This window comes from Lynx rufus, unplaced genomic scaffold (genome assembly GCF_022079265.1).
Source record: "Lynx rufus isolate CCGP_SWC_20201006 ecotype Redwood Valley unplaced genomic scaffold, mLynRuf1.p SCAF_1, whole genome shotgun sequence".
NCBI classification, from domain to species: Eukaryota; Metazoa; Chordata; class Mammalia; order Carnivora; family Felidae; genus Lynx; species Lynx rufus.
The window spans coordinates 168,968,345-168,983,370 of record NW_025814823.1 but is presented as its reverse complement, the minus strand read 5'-3'; the positions used below and the strand labels follow the sequence as shown (position 1 = coordinate 168,983,370).

The window sequence follows — 15,026 nt, the reverse complement described above, 5'->3', positions numbered from 1 at the left end:
AGAATAGAGAACCCAGAAAAAGACCCACACAATTATGCTCAACTGCTTCTTGACAAAGATCCAAAAACAATTCAATGGTACTGGAGCAGCTGAATATCTCTACAGGCCAAGAAAAAAAAAAGGGAGAGAGGGAGAGAGAGAGAGCGCGCAAGAGAGAGACAGAAAACCTTGACCTAACACCTTACACAAAAATTAACTCAAAAGGATTATGAACTTAAATGTAAACAACTGCAACACTGAAGAAAAAAAAAAAAGAAGGATATCTTTGGAAATCTTCATGATCTAAAAGCTAGGCAAAGTTCTTAGACTTGACAAAAAAAAAAAAAAAACACACCACAACGCATAAAGAAAAATCAATAAATTGGGCCTCATCAAAAGTAGAAACTTTTGCTTGTGAAAGCCCATGTGAAAAGGATAAAAAGACAAGCTATAGACTGGGAGAAAATACTTGCGAACAACATATCTGATAGAAGACTAGTATCCAGAATATATAAATATCTCTCAAATTCAACAGTTAACAACAACAATCTGCCTAGGAAATGAACAGGGGTGCTTGGGTGGTCAGTTGCTTAAGTGTCCAACTCTTGATTTCAGCTCAGGATGAACCATGATCTCATGGATCTCATGTGCTGACAACAGAGAGCCTGCTTGGGATTCTCTCTCCCTCTCTCTCTGCCCCTCCCACATGCTCTCTCTCTCTTTCTCTCTCAGCCTCTCTCTCAAAATAAATAAACTAAGAAAAAAAAAAGAAAAAAGTAAATAAACAAAAGACATATACAAGCATTTCACAGAAAAGGACATAAAAATGGAAAATAAGCACATGAAAAGATATTCAACATAATTAGCCAACAGGAAAATACAATGAAAACTACAATGAGAGGGGTGCCTGGGTGGCTCAGTGGTAAAGCATGTGACTCTTGATCTCAGGGTCATGAGTTCAAGCCCCATGCTGGACATGGACCCTATTAAAAAATAAATTAAATAAAATTATTTAAAACAAAAAATTACAATGAGATATCACTACACACTTATCAGGACAACTAAAATAAAATATAATGACAAGACCAAATGATTGTGGGGATATGAAAAAATGGGATCACTCATTTGTTGCTGGTCAGAAGACAAAATGGTACAGCCAACTCTAGTTTCTGATAAAACTAAACATTAACTATACTATGACCCAGCAATTGCACACTTGGACATTTATGCCAAAGAAATGAATACATATCTTCACACAAAAACTTGTACACAAATGCTCACAGAAGATTTATTCATAATAGCCAAAAACTGGAATCAGCCCAGAGTTCCTTCAACAAGTGAAAACATACCATGGAATACTACCCACAGTAAAAACTATCCACAGAGGCCACCACTTGGATGAATCTCCAAGAACCCTACTGAATGAAAAAAGCTAATCCCAAAAAGTTCCATTTATCTAACATTCCTGAAATGAAAAAATTCTGGAAAAAGTACAGAGTAGGAGTTGCTTGGATTTATGGCTTGCAGAACAGAGTAGAGAAGTGAGTGTGGTCATAAAAGGGGAACACAAGGGATTCTATCAATGTTGGAACTGTTTGGTACTTTGATGGTAGTAGTGGATGCATGAATCTAGACTAGTAATAAAAATTTATAGAACTTAATATACACACAACAAATGAGTACAATCAAAACAGACTACAGTTAAAAATCCTATTTCTATGAATAGGATTAGTGGAATGTGTCAACGTTAATACTCTGGTTGTCATTTTATACATAGTTTTGCAAAATGCTACCATTGGGGAAAACTGGACAGAATGTACAAGGGATTATTATTTCATATAACTTCATGTTAATATACAATTACCTCAATAGAAATTCCAATATTTAGAAAAGTAATGCTCAGATCTCAAACTATAGGTCGGAGGAAGAACAAGATGGAGAGGGCATCACACATTTAGCTACATTCTTCCAGAGTAAGACAGAGCTGCCTATGTTAACCTTGAGGAAGGTGAAAAAAATCTCAAGCAAAGCCTATGGTTATGCTGTAGCCAAAAATTACAGAGACAGACAGAGACAGAGGGTGGGGTCAGGTGGGTGGTTACTTTATAGACTGATTTGTAATGTAAGTTCCAACTGGTCAGGGAAGTACTCTGCTCTGTTCCCCCACTGTGTATCTCCAGTGCTTAAAACTGTGCCTTGCATATTGTTGCATAAAAATCTCTTAAAAGAATTAGGTGGTTGAGGCTACACAGCATTGTACTAAGTAGTCCCTACTTTGCAGTCTTCATTCTTTAGGATACTTAATAATACTAGGTATTAATTTTACAACCCTAACCTACAGGTTCAATTTCAAACTCCTTTGCCTGGTAATCAAAGCTGGCCCCAGACAACCTTCTACCCTCAGCAACGATACAACTTCTTACTACTATGATTCCTTAAAAGTCTCTGTGCCTTTGCAGATGTTCCTTCAGTCTAAATGCTTTTCCTCCCTCATGTGCCTGGAGAATTATCCACAACTAAACTTTAAAGTAGTATTCTCTGTGAAGGCTTCTCTGACTATCCCCACAACCACAACCATCCAGGCTGACTTAGTGTTTCCTTTTCTCAGATCTCAGGGTTCATGTATGTATCTGTGATGAATATAACACTTCTCATGGTATATGTTAGCTATTAGTTGAAATACATTTCTCCCATTAAATTATGAGCTACATGGAAATAAGAATATCACATATTTTTCATCCTTATATCATTGGGGCTTAAGTTACTACCAAGAATACAGTAGGCATTCAATTTATTGCAAATAATTATAAGAATTAACATTTTTTAGATTTGTAAATGAAATTTTAAAATAAGAATATCTATAATTTAGATAGTTAAGTACAAATCAGACAGGAACAGAATATTATACAAAAGTACATGCATGTTATTAGCAAAGATGTCTACTTTTAAATAGCATCTTTTAAAAAAATGAAAGTAATAGGGGCACCTGGATGGCTCAGTGGGTTGAGTGGCCGACTCTTGATTTGGCTCGGGTCATGATCTCAAGGTTTGTGGGTTCTAACCCCACATCAGGCTCTGCGCTCACAGCTCAAGCCTGCTCGGATCCTCTGTCTCCTTCTCTCTGCCCCTCCCCCACTTGCATGCATGCTCGCTCTCTCTCTCTCTCTCTCTCTCTCAAAAATAAATATTTTAAAATTTTTTAATTAAAAGTGAGAGTAATGAAACTAATAAACTATTGACTAGGTTTATTTAAATCTGTTTTATTCAGCTTGTTATTGAGAATCAAGTGAGTTACGTTGACTTTTCAATTCACCTTAGTTATTAAACACTTTAAAACAACTATTAAAAATTGCTATATTTTCAAATATTAGAATTCATGTTGTAGTAAAGAAATCTATACATACTTTTAAACAAAAATGGAAGTTATTAAATAGCAAAATATAAAACAGATAACTAGTTACCTTGGTAGGATAATAGAATTCCCAAGTTATTTCTTGTAAGTACAAGGGTATATCCAAGTATTTGTTCTAAAACTTCTCCTGCTTTTCAACTTTTGGCTCCACAACTGGCAATGTTTACATTCTCTGAGTATACAGATGGGAATATGATTTTTATATAGTATACACAAAATTTAATCTGTACTGAATATTCTCCTTCAAGTAAGGGCGGCTTATTTTAACAGAGATGATGTCTTCTGGTCAAAAATATTTATTGAATTATTTTCTTTATTTTAACATTGATGAAGAGATTCAAATATACCAAGAAGGTATGCTAATTTTTTTAAATCTGCAAATAAGTAAATAACTGTGTAATAGAAATAGGAAATACTTCATTCATTCTCCAAGAGATATTTTCACAAGTAGGCAAGAAATTCAACAGTTTGAATTTATAATCCGCGACTAATAAAACCAATCAAAATCAGTATATGGTTCAAATTACTTTATCAGAATATGTTTATTCATTAATAAAAAACTATCAAATCATTAATCAGTTAAAGTACAAATATAATTACCTAACGGTATTTCTTACCTTTCATATGCTTCAATACTGACAAAAGTTGGAAACAGTAACTATTTGAACAAAATATTAAGCTGTCTGCAGCAAGACAGAAATAAAGTCACAAAAAGCCACCAATTTTGCAAGTAAGAAACAGGATTATAAAAAGCAAAAAAACTGACCTCATATGAATACAAAGTGAGGTGTTTTTTTCATAAGCATTAAACAGGCAGGAATGAATAGTCACCAAAGTGTAACTATGAAGACAATGTTATTCATTACCAGTTAATATATGCTGACCTTGGCCATCTTACAGAGTCAGTATTTAAAACACCTCTTATGCTTTATTTGAAAGTGTTGTTTTTAGCTTAATTTAAAATAAAAATTAATTCACCAGAAACAGCACTGGATTGTCCAGACAGCCTCCTGGAACAACATTATTGGATGGTACTATTCCACTGAGAAAGAACATCGTACAAGTCCATAAGCAAATGAACAATATGCATGTTTTTAAAAGAACTGTTGTTTAATTTTAAAAATGTATTTGAAGTAATTATTTGGGGAGAACAGAATTATTAACAGAATTTTTATTCTTTCTTTTAAAGTATTAATATAAATCAACAACCATTTATTGAATAAACATGGGCGAGAGAGCATTAGGGTACAAAGATAAATAAATTCTGGATTACTGCCTTCAAACAATTTACAGTGTATTAAGAATAAATAGACTTATTCAACATAGTATTGGAAGTCTTAGCCTCTGCAATCAGATAACACAAAGAAATAAAAGGCATCCAAATCAGCCAGGAGGAGGTCAAACTTTCACTCTTTGCAAATGACATGATACTCTATATGGAAAACCCAAAAGATTCCACCAAAAAACTGCAAGAATTGATTCATGAATTCAGCAAAGTTGCAGGATATAAAATCAATGCACAGAAATCGGTTGCATCTTTATACACCAACAATGAAGTTACACCAACAACAAATGTTGTTGAGGATGCGGAGAAAGAGGATCTCTTTTGCATTGTTGGTGGCAATGAAAGCTGGTACAGCCACTCTGGAAAACAGTATGGAGGTTCTTCAAGAAACTAAAAATAGACCTACTCTATGACCCAGCAATTGCACTACTAGATTTATCCACAGGATACAGGTGTGCTGTTTCGAAGGGACACATTCACCCCCATGTTTATAGCAGCACTATCAACAATAACCAAAGTAGGGAAAGAGCCCAAATGCCCATCGATGGGTGAATGGATAAAGAAGATATGATATTGGGGCGCCTGGGTGGCGCAGTCGGTTAAGCGTCCGACTTCAGCCAGGTCACGATCTCGCGGTCCGTGAGTTCGAGCCCCGTGTCGGGCTCTGGGCTGATGGCTCAGAGCCTGGAGCCTGCTTCCGATTCTGTGTCTCCCTCTCTCTCTGCCCCTCCCCCGTTCATGCTCTGTCTCTCTCTGTCCCAAAAATAAAAATAAACGTTGAAAAAAAATTTTAAGAAGATATGATATGTATATATATCATATATATATGAAATCTTGCCATTTGCAACTATGTGGATGGAACTGGTGGGTATTATGCTAAGTGAAATTAGTCAGAGAAAGAGAAGTATCATATGACTTCACTCATATGAGGACTGTAAGATACAAAACAGATGAACATAAGAGAAGGGAAGCAAAAATAATATAAAAACAGGGAAGGGGACAAAACAGAAGAGACTCATAAATATGGAGAAGAAACTGAGGGTTACTGGAGGGGGTGAGGGAGGGTGGATGGGCTAAATGGGTAAGGGGCACTAAGGAATCTACTCCTGAAATCATTGTTGCACTATATGCTAACTAATTTGGATGTAAATTTAAAAAAATAATAAAATATTTGCTGAATTAAAAAAAAAGAACATGTCACAATATATACACATGTATCACATAATGTACCTTAAACGCACTATGTTATATGTTAAATGACAATGTTATATAGGTCAGTTATACCTCAAGGAAGCTGGTAAAAAAAATTTTAATTAAAAACAAAAGAATATCTCCAACAAGCCTTGAGGGGTATTTAAGAAAAGAGCACAGATACACGTATCTATCTGCAAACATGTATGCAGGAGCCAGCTTTGAAAACAGATAGTTCTGGGTGGAAATGCTAACTGTACCATTTAATAGCGGTGTAACTGCATTTTAATTAATCTCCTAGAAACTCAGTTTTCTTATCTTTAAAGTGGGGATAGTGATACCTACTTTGCAGGGTTGTTATGAAGCTTAGATGAGATAAAGTATATAATGTGCCTGGCTTCAGAGAGACTTATTAAAAAGCAGTTACTAATAAAGCATGAGAGAGAGAAGGAGAGCACCCCCACAAGATAGAACATGAAGAGCAAGTGATGAAGCAGAGTTATTCTCCAAGAAGAAGTTTAAACATAAGTAAAGTGACAGGTAGGAAAATGAGGGACATGTTTATGAAACATTGCTAATCTGAAGGAAAAGAGGGAACAAAGGTTAAAAAGTTTATGTATATACATAAACTTAATACAATTAAGTATAGCCACATTGCATACTACCTTGTATGGCCTAAATTCTAGAAATGTAACCATTATCTAGATACCTCTTAACCTTTAAACTCTTACTAGGTGATCAATTATTATAAAAGAGGTCAGTGTTCAAATTAAAGCCAAACAATCTTTTTCTCTTCAAAGACAGCAGCAATACAGGAGAAGTCAAAATAATTTCAAAATCCATATGTGTACTTTCAAATAGGTTCATTAAAGGCATACCATAGCAGAATGGCATCTATTAAAGTTTCATCAGTTATAGTTGAAATGAACTGAGCCAAAGCCAGACAGCCTCTCAGAGAACCCAGATTAGGCTAACCCTGCACCACTGTTTAGAACATGGAAGGAAGAAAAAAAAGAACATGGAGGAAAATCAGTTCCATTTTTGGCTTCTTTGTATAATTCAATCTCTTCCCAAAAGGCAAGGCCCAATCCCCACTCCTCCTCTATCCTTTCTCTATAGTCATGTCTTCCCAAATATTTTTCTAGAATTCCATTCGGTTTGTAAATAAACTCCTAAATCTGTACACTTCAACTGCTTACCCTATTTGAAATCTGGCTCCCCAAAAATACAGTGTTCACAGGTGGAGGTTACCCTCTCCCTACATTCCACCACCCATATCCATGGGAAATGGGTGGGGGAGGGGCGACAGTGAAAGGATGGGTAACATTATCCTGATTCTTTAGTGCCATTTCCAAATCATTGCTCTTCTAATCTCATTCAAAATTTTCTTCTCCTTATTCAGCTTTACCCCATCTAGCTTTGTTGTCTCCAAATCTTCCTTTCAATCTCTACTTGTCCCCCAATGTTATCCTCTAACCCAACTCTTATCTTCATCCATGGAGATTCTAACCTCTATAGTCTTTCTCTTCTCCAAAGATCCATTCAATCCAGCTTCATTCCAACCATCCACCGCTATTGCCCATAGCCTAAATCCAAAACAGTTTCATCTCTGCAATGGTAAACTGTAATATTCTAGTTCTAGGCCATAAGCTACTATTTATCATTTTTTTGGTACTATTAACTCTTACTATACCTATTATTCAATCTCAGAGAGATCTCCAGCTGAATTCCCTAATATTGATCAGGAAACCCTATATTCTCTCTCTTTAAGGGTGATGCCACTTATTACCCAGAACTAGGGTATTTTTAAGAGTACAATGGCATACTACTCTTTATTATTCTGTGACAACGGATATAAACCTGGACTGTCCCAACACCGGGGCATGAAACCCCCTAACTTCTTTCCCTACACATATTAAATCAAATGACTTCCCTTGATTTTCTTACTACTGCATTTGTCCTAACAACCTCCAGCTCTGATTCAATTCTCCTTCATTTCCCCTAGCCATTTTTTTTTCAATGTTTATTTATTTTTTTTGAGAGAGACAGAGACAGAATGAGAGTGGGTTAGGGGCAGAGAGAGAGGGAGACACAGAATCCGAAGCAGGCTCCAGGCTCCGAGCCATCAGCACAGAGCCCGAAGCGGGGCTCGAACCCACGAGCTGTGAGATCATGACCTGAGCCGAAGTCGGACGCTCAACCGCTCAACCGACTGAGCCACCCAGGCGCTCCATCCCTTAGCCATTTCTTTAAAAAGCTTAGCTAACTCTTACCAGTACTTCAGGAGTATGTTCATATCGCCACCTCCAGGCAGGTTTCTTGGTCTCTTGCTCTTTGTTATCAAAGAGCAGTAATGACAGTGTGTCCTATTCATGGTTACATCTTCGTGTACTCAATAAATCTTAAAGTTTTACTTTCTTATGTGTTAATTCTATAATGCATAATATGAAAAATGATTACTTTTATAATTTAATACAGGTTAAATAAGTCAAAAACTACTTCTAAATTAACAGCAATTAAACTAATAAAACTTAGCAGGCATTTTTCTTATTCTAAGTTCCCTAAATGTTAACATTCAATTACTCTGATTTTAGGCTACTATCCTCTGCTAGTGTTTCCATCCTCCTAAATATCCAATAACTTTTGGAATTATATGGAGCATAGGTAAAATAGATAAGGAGGAAAAGCAAATATCAGAACATGGGCATCAATGATTTTATTTGTAAAACTATACAAACATAAATATGTGTGTTTTAAAATATATATATTTTTTTGAAAGTCCAACTTGATGTACATCAAACTGTTAACATTAGCTACTTGTGAAGAGTGAGACCTGGAATAGTAAGATGAATGTGACTTTGTATTTTATGTATTTCTAGTTTGTATTTTTATCATAAGCATGTGTTCATTTTATAATATAAACACATATAAGGAAAAGGAAAGATTTCCCAACAAACTTTTTAAGACTGAATATTAAGAACGTAAAAATCAAATTCACAGATGGAATGCTTAATATTAGAAAACATTTCTCTTTTAAATATACTTATTTTATTTAGAAAATGACAAAGGTGCTTACATCATGCTAGCTACTTCTCTGAAAAAGAACCCAATTGTATTCCCACTCATGGAATGCTCTGGTTTCATCTCTGGTCCTTCTCCCAGACTCCTGAACCAATTCCTGCTCTAACTGAGCACCTCAACAATAAATCGATCAAACCGGATCCCACCATTACTGTGGTTTCCCAGCATAGGAATCTGTCTTTTTGCACTAGGTCTTAGTAAAAGTCTTTCTTTCTTTCTTTCATCCATCCATCCATCCATCCATCCATCCACCCATCCATCCAGTAAGTATTTATTCAATGTCTACAATATGCCAAGTACTGAGTAAAGTCCTGGGTACACACAGATTTAAAAAAAACAAAAATACTGGTCACAGACTCCGGGAGCTTATCAGAGGAAAAGCAGTTCTAACACATAGCAATAACTATAAGGAATCCCTGTCAAAGTGTAGTAAAAGCATAGAACTATAATCCAAGCCTGGCTGGAACAAAATGAAGAAAAAACCTACACAGATCTCCCTAAACCACCTTGAGTAGTCCCTTCCTCCTTGACACTTTCTTCTTTCCTCTCAACTGTAAAATGTCACTCTCCCCTCTTTAAAAATGCTGCTTGATATTTACCTCCCACTGCTCCCCCCCACCAAAATACCACTTGTTCCTAAATGCCATTTAACACTTAAAAAAAAAAAAAACAACCAAATCTGTAAAACTCAAAACCAAGCAAGGAAAGAACACTCACTGAATGCCAGCTCTACATAAGTACCAGAGAGAGCAGGTACTTCAATCCTTTCTCACTGTGCAGAGCTCTGGTCGTCTCTACTAATGTGCTTATTTATCATTTGCATTCTAATCTGCTTCCCACTTGAAACTGTGCATTTTTCCAAGACAAAATCTTAGCCTGCTACTGCTTTATAATGTATCATGATAATATCCACGGCGACTAGATATACATCCCTAGGTTAGAAGGTGGGGGTGGGTAATGGTGGGAAGTAGAGGAATTCTTCAGAATTATGATTTGTTGTTTTGTTTCAGATTTCTGTTGTTTTAAATGAATTTCAATCGCTGACTGGGGCCATTGGATCAAATACAATGTAAATTTCCTACTTTGTCTACTTAAGGTTGGGATGATGGTTTAAAAAAAAAAAAGCTTGGAATAAACAATTTTATCTCCAGCAACCTCAGAGAACTGGAAGGAGAGAAGCAAACTGCAAATAAGTTTTAGATGAATAATGTTCTAAGAAACTAGGCAATTCCCTAGAGAGACATTAAGTATATATACATACTATATCTCTTAAAGAAAACATGGATCAAGAAAAACAAAAAAGAGGGACTGTTCAAAATTAAAAGAGAATAAAGAATCAAATGCAATGCATGAAACCTGATTGAATCCTAGATTCATAAATTTAGGAAAAAGTTTTAGGGACAAATGGGGAGATCTGAATAAGGACCATTATATTAAACATATTTTCAAATAATGTTAATTTTCTCATTTGTGATATTGATATTATGAACATGCAAGAAATTATCCACATTCCCATGTAAGATACGCATACTAAAAATTATATATTATAATCTCTCCAGTACAGTTTCAAATGATTTTAAAAATATATAATATATAAAGAGAGAAAAAGTGGCAAAATTTCAACAGTGAGTGAATATATAAGAAAGGTAATATGGGTGCACACTGCCTATATCTTCCACTGTTCTATAGCACTCAAAATTTTCATTATGACATGCTGAAGGAACAGGAAGATAGCATGAGGGGAGGCCAGCTGGACTGAAACTTAAGGAGTATAAGCAGCACTGGTGTCAGCAAATGTGAAAACCAGCTGTGTGATCGTGGGCAGATCACAGAACCTTTCTAGGTCTCCGCTGAAAGAGGAGGAAGTAGATGATCTTTAAGATCCTTCCATCTACATATTTCCCTTATTCTACAACTTTTCTCAGCTCTAGAACTCAAAGGGTAACCATATGCAAAGTAGAAAACCTCAATGGTCTATTGTAAGGATAAAATAAAGTATTTAAAACAGCTAGCCAAAAGCCTGCCACATAAAACACAAACAATAAATAGTAATTCCTCTCTTTCAAAATACATTAAAAAGTCTTTACAAAAAACAAAAAAGACAGAACTACTAATAAAAGAAATAAATAAAATAAAAATAAAAACAAAAACTCATATAAATTAAATTTCAGGGGAAAAAGCAAAACAAAGTATTAAGCAGTACATATTACAAATTTGCCAGATGGTTTTATTTCCAGCACTAACATTATTTCTAACATTACAATTAATTTCCCTTTCAGTGAAAGAACCAATCTTTGACATAATGGTAAAGATAGTTATCTAAAAGATTTCTGGACAAGATGCCAGCATCCACCCAGTTGCTCAAAACCCAAAAATCTTGGAGTCATCTTCAGAGTGTTCTGTTTCCACACCCAAACTATTCAAAGTCCCATACATTCTGATTCAGATCCATTTCAAATCCATCCATCTCTCTGTCTCATGCTGCTAGCACCTTATCAGGCCACTACTATTCACCTCAGCAACTAAAACTGCCAGCTTTCACTTTCACCAGGCCGGCCCATTCCTCACACAGCAGCTCAAATGATGATATCATTTAAAATAAAATACAAACTTCTTTCCAAACCCTTCAAAGCCCTGCATATTTCTATAACCTCTTCCTACCCATCTCTGCCTCCCTCACTAATTCAGCCACACTGGGGTTTTTTCTGTTCCTCAAACTCACCAATTCTCCTGCTCCAAAGTCTTTGTACCCACTAATCCCTTATTCCCTCCATCACCTCTAGCTTTACTGAGATATTATTGACATATAACATGTAAGTTGAAGGTGTACAATGTGATGATTAGATATATGTATAAAGTCCAAAATAATTGCCACAATAAAGTTAGTTAACATCTCCATCTCTTCACATAATTATGAGTGTGTGTGTGTGTGTGTGTGGCGATAACATTTAAGACCGACTCTCTTAACAAATTTCAAGCATATAATACAGTATTGTTAATTATACTCACCATGTTGTACATTATATCCCCAGATCTTATTTATCTTATAGCTGAGAGTTTGTACCATTTGACCAGCATCTCCCCATTGCCCCTGTTCCTCAACTCTTGGCGACCACCATTCTAACTCTATTTCTATGAGTTTAGGCTTTTTAAGATTTCACATATAAGGGAGAACATACCATATTTCCTTTCTCTGCCTGACATTTCACTTTGCTATTCCTTCTCATGAGAATGCTTTCCACATCAAAAACACCATACACATACACACACACCACCTACTCTGGAAATAGCTCCTTCTCATATACAGGTGAATCTTAAACATCAACTCCTTTTGTGACCACCCTATCTAAGGCAGCTCCTACTTCCTTATCTCCAAATCATCTGATTTTTGCTTTCCTTCAAAAAAGTGTATTACAATTAATTTTTATTTTGTCAGTTCATTTTTAAGCCTGTCCCCACTCCTTTAAAATATAAGCTATAAGGATGGAATATGCAGCTTATTCATCATCATATCCACAGAAGCAGCAACCTGTCTACTACTTAACAGAAGCCTGTCAATGTACATCAAACAAATGAATGAAATAATAAATGAATATAGGACTGTGTTAAACAATGGAATTAATAATGCTATTAATAGAAATACAGAAACCAGAAGGAAGAGCAAATGTTTGAGAAGAAAATAAGATATATTGAGCTTGGTGCCAGGTGCTTGAAAATATAGGACTAGTGGACATACAGGCTGCAAAAAGATATAGACTGGGATTCTGCTGATTGTAAATGTTAGTTGAAAAAAATAATAATTACATCACAAATGAGATAAAATTCTGTAGGATAAATGACAAGCAAAAAACAACATAAATATAAAATGATTGCCTAGGTACAATAATCTAACACAAATACTACAAAACCAAGACAAATCAAAACTGTTTCACAGTTTCAGTTTTTAGCAATTCACTAAGAAGAGTAAAGTACTCCTACCTTACTACTATTCATTGCTGGTCATATCTTAGCTAAAGTAGCAGGTCCATGTTGAAGGATTACACATTAGGGATGAGGAACACACTTGAGAAAATGTGCACTGAAGTCTCACGGGAATGACCATAAGTCTGGCCAGAAAACATGAGCTGCAAGAAGAAATTCAAGGAGTCAGAAATGTTAACTACAGAGAAAAAGGTAAAAATGTACACATAGAGTATAGTAGGCTACTATTGGAATTTAATTGTGACAGTGTATCAGAGTCAGCACATTAAGAATGCTATACTTACCTAGCTTATCTACCCTGTTTACTCTCTCCCCTTTCCATAACTTTTTCAATGAGTAACGCCTTACTTTCTCCTGTAACCTATTCCCTCAGTTTTCAATAGGTAATTCATGCTTTTCTCCATTTTTACAGCATAAAACTAATTTCAAGTTTGAAGCATGTCAAAAGAAGCAAGTAATCACATTTCTTAAAATACTATTACAACCTAGGGGCACCTGGGTGGCTCAGTTGGTTGAGCTTCCAACTCTTGATTTCAGCTCAGGTCATGATCTCATGGTTCATGAGATAGAGCCCCATGTCGGGCTCTGTGCTGATGGCAACGTGCCTGCTTGGACTGCCTCTCTCCCACGCTCTCTACCCCTCTCCTGCCTCTCTCAAAAATAAACAAACATTTTAAAATATATTCTATTACAGCCTAAAGAAGTAATTAATGATGAAAGAAAAACTCTCAAAAGCTGGGAAGGTTTAGGAAAGATTCTCCCAGTAAACACATATTGTCTCTAATATGAATATACCAAATCCTGATTCTTCCATCAGCTGTTCTCTCAACCCTTGAAACTATAAGAATTTCTAAGCTGTTCTCTTCTTTATCATTGATGGCAATATATGCTGTTTATAGCTCTGTCACAGTTCCTCATTTTTTAACTCAAGCCCTTGTGTCTCTAATCTTGACTTCTTGGTTATAAACGAAGTTCTCCCCTTCTTTCAAACTCTTCTTTTTTTGTTTGCCTATTCTGTTTCCTGTCATTTCCCCTACATCTTTGACTTTCACAAGAATCAGAGGATATTTCATGGAGGTTAGCAATAAGATTACTCCTCCTGGTCAGGAGTAATGTGTCAGAGTATCTTCCAAGTCTCCTAGTCTTCTACGCTTTTTACTTATTTCCAAAGAGTTCCTTCTTAGCCCCCCAGGCAAGCATTTCTTCTCCTCTAGATTGGGCAAGGTTCTCAAAACTAGAACTGGGAAATCTAATTTGCACATAACGAGAGTATTATTACATCCCTCTTCTTCCATTAAACTGTGACAAGATCGGGGACAGGGATTATTATCTTAACACGGCCATCATCCTACATAATACATGGAACACTACAGCCACCAAACAAGCAAGTACTGAATCAATGAAATTCCAAACTAAATTATGGCTTTCCCTGACTTCTGCACTTTGGTGTAATGTGAGGCTTTGACAAAAGTTTCTACATTAAATGATAGAATTCATGACTTCAAATGATACTTAAATGAAAATTTTAATCATGCTTCTCTTTTATACTGCTATCAATAGCATATCTTCAATTAAACCCCTTAGACACAGTAAACAGTGTTACTTATAAATATTTCCAAAGAACAAAATGTACGAGTGTATACTTAAATGTACATATTATATATGTTATCTAAATTCCACTCCAGAGACAGACTACAAAATTACTGGACAATCCACTTAATTTGAATTTTTTTTTAGCCACTTCTCAATCAGCAAAGATAGTTGAGAATTACCTAGAATTTCATGATTTGGTCTTTCTTTTTTTTTTTTTTTTTTTTTTTTTTTTTAAATTTTTTTTTTTTCAACGTTTATTTATTTTTGGGACAGAGAGAGACAGAGCATGAACAGGGGAGGGGCAGAGAGAGAGGGAGACACAGAATCGGAAGCAGGCTCCAGGCTCTGAGCCATCAGCCCAGAGCCCGACGCGGGGCTCGAACTCACGGACCGCGAGATCGTGACCTGGCTGAAGTCGGACGCTTAACCGACTGCGCCACCCAGGCGCCCCTGGTCTTTCACTATAATATAGAAACAGTTATTTTCAAAGATGTAAGGACAAGA

At 35.8% G+C, this 15,026-nt stretch overlaps 1 protein-coding gene across 1 annotated transcript in view; it reads right to left on the bottom strand.

The window, feature by feature from the left end:
* The window catches only part of FER (FER tyrosine kinase), a 404,717-nt gene extending 391,669 nt beyond the window's left edge, over window positions 1–13,048 (bottom strand). Inside the window, exon 1 of the mRNA XM_047090128.1 lies at window positions 12,927–13,048. The gene's annotated coding sequence lies outside the window, so the exon portion shown is untranslated. The remainder of the gene's footprint in view (window positions 1–12,926) is intronic.
* Between the last annotated feature and the right edge of the window lie 1,978 nt (window positions 13,049–15,026).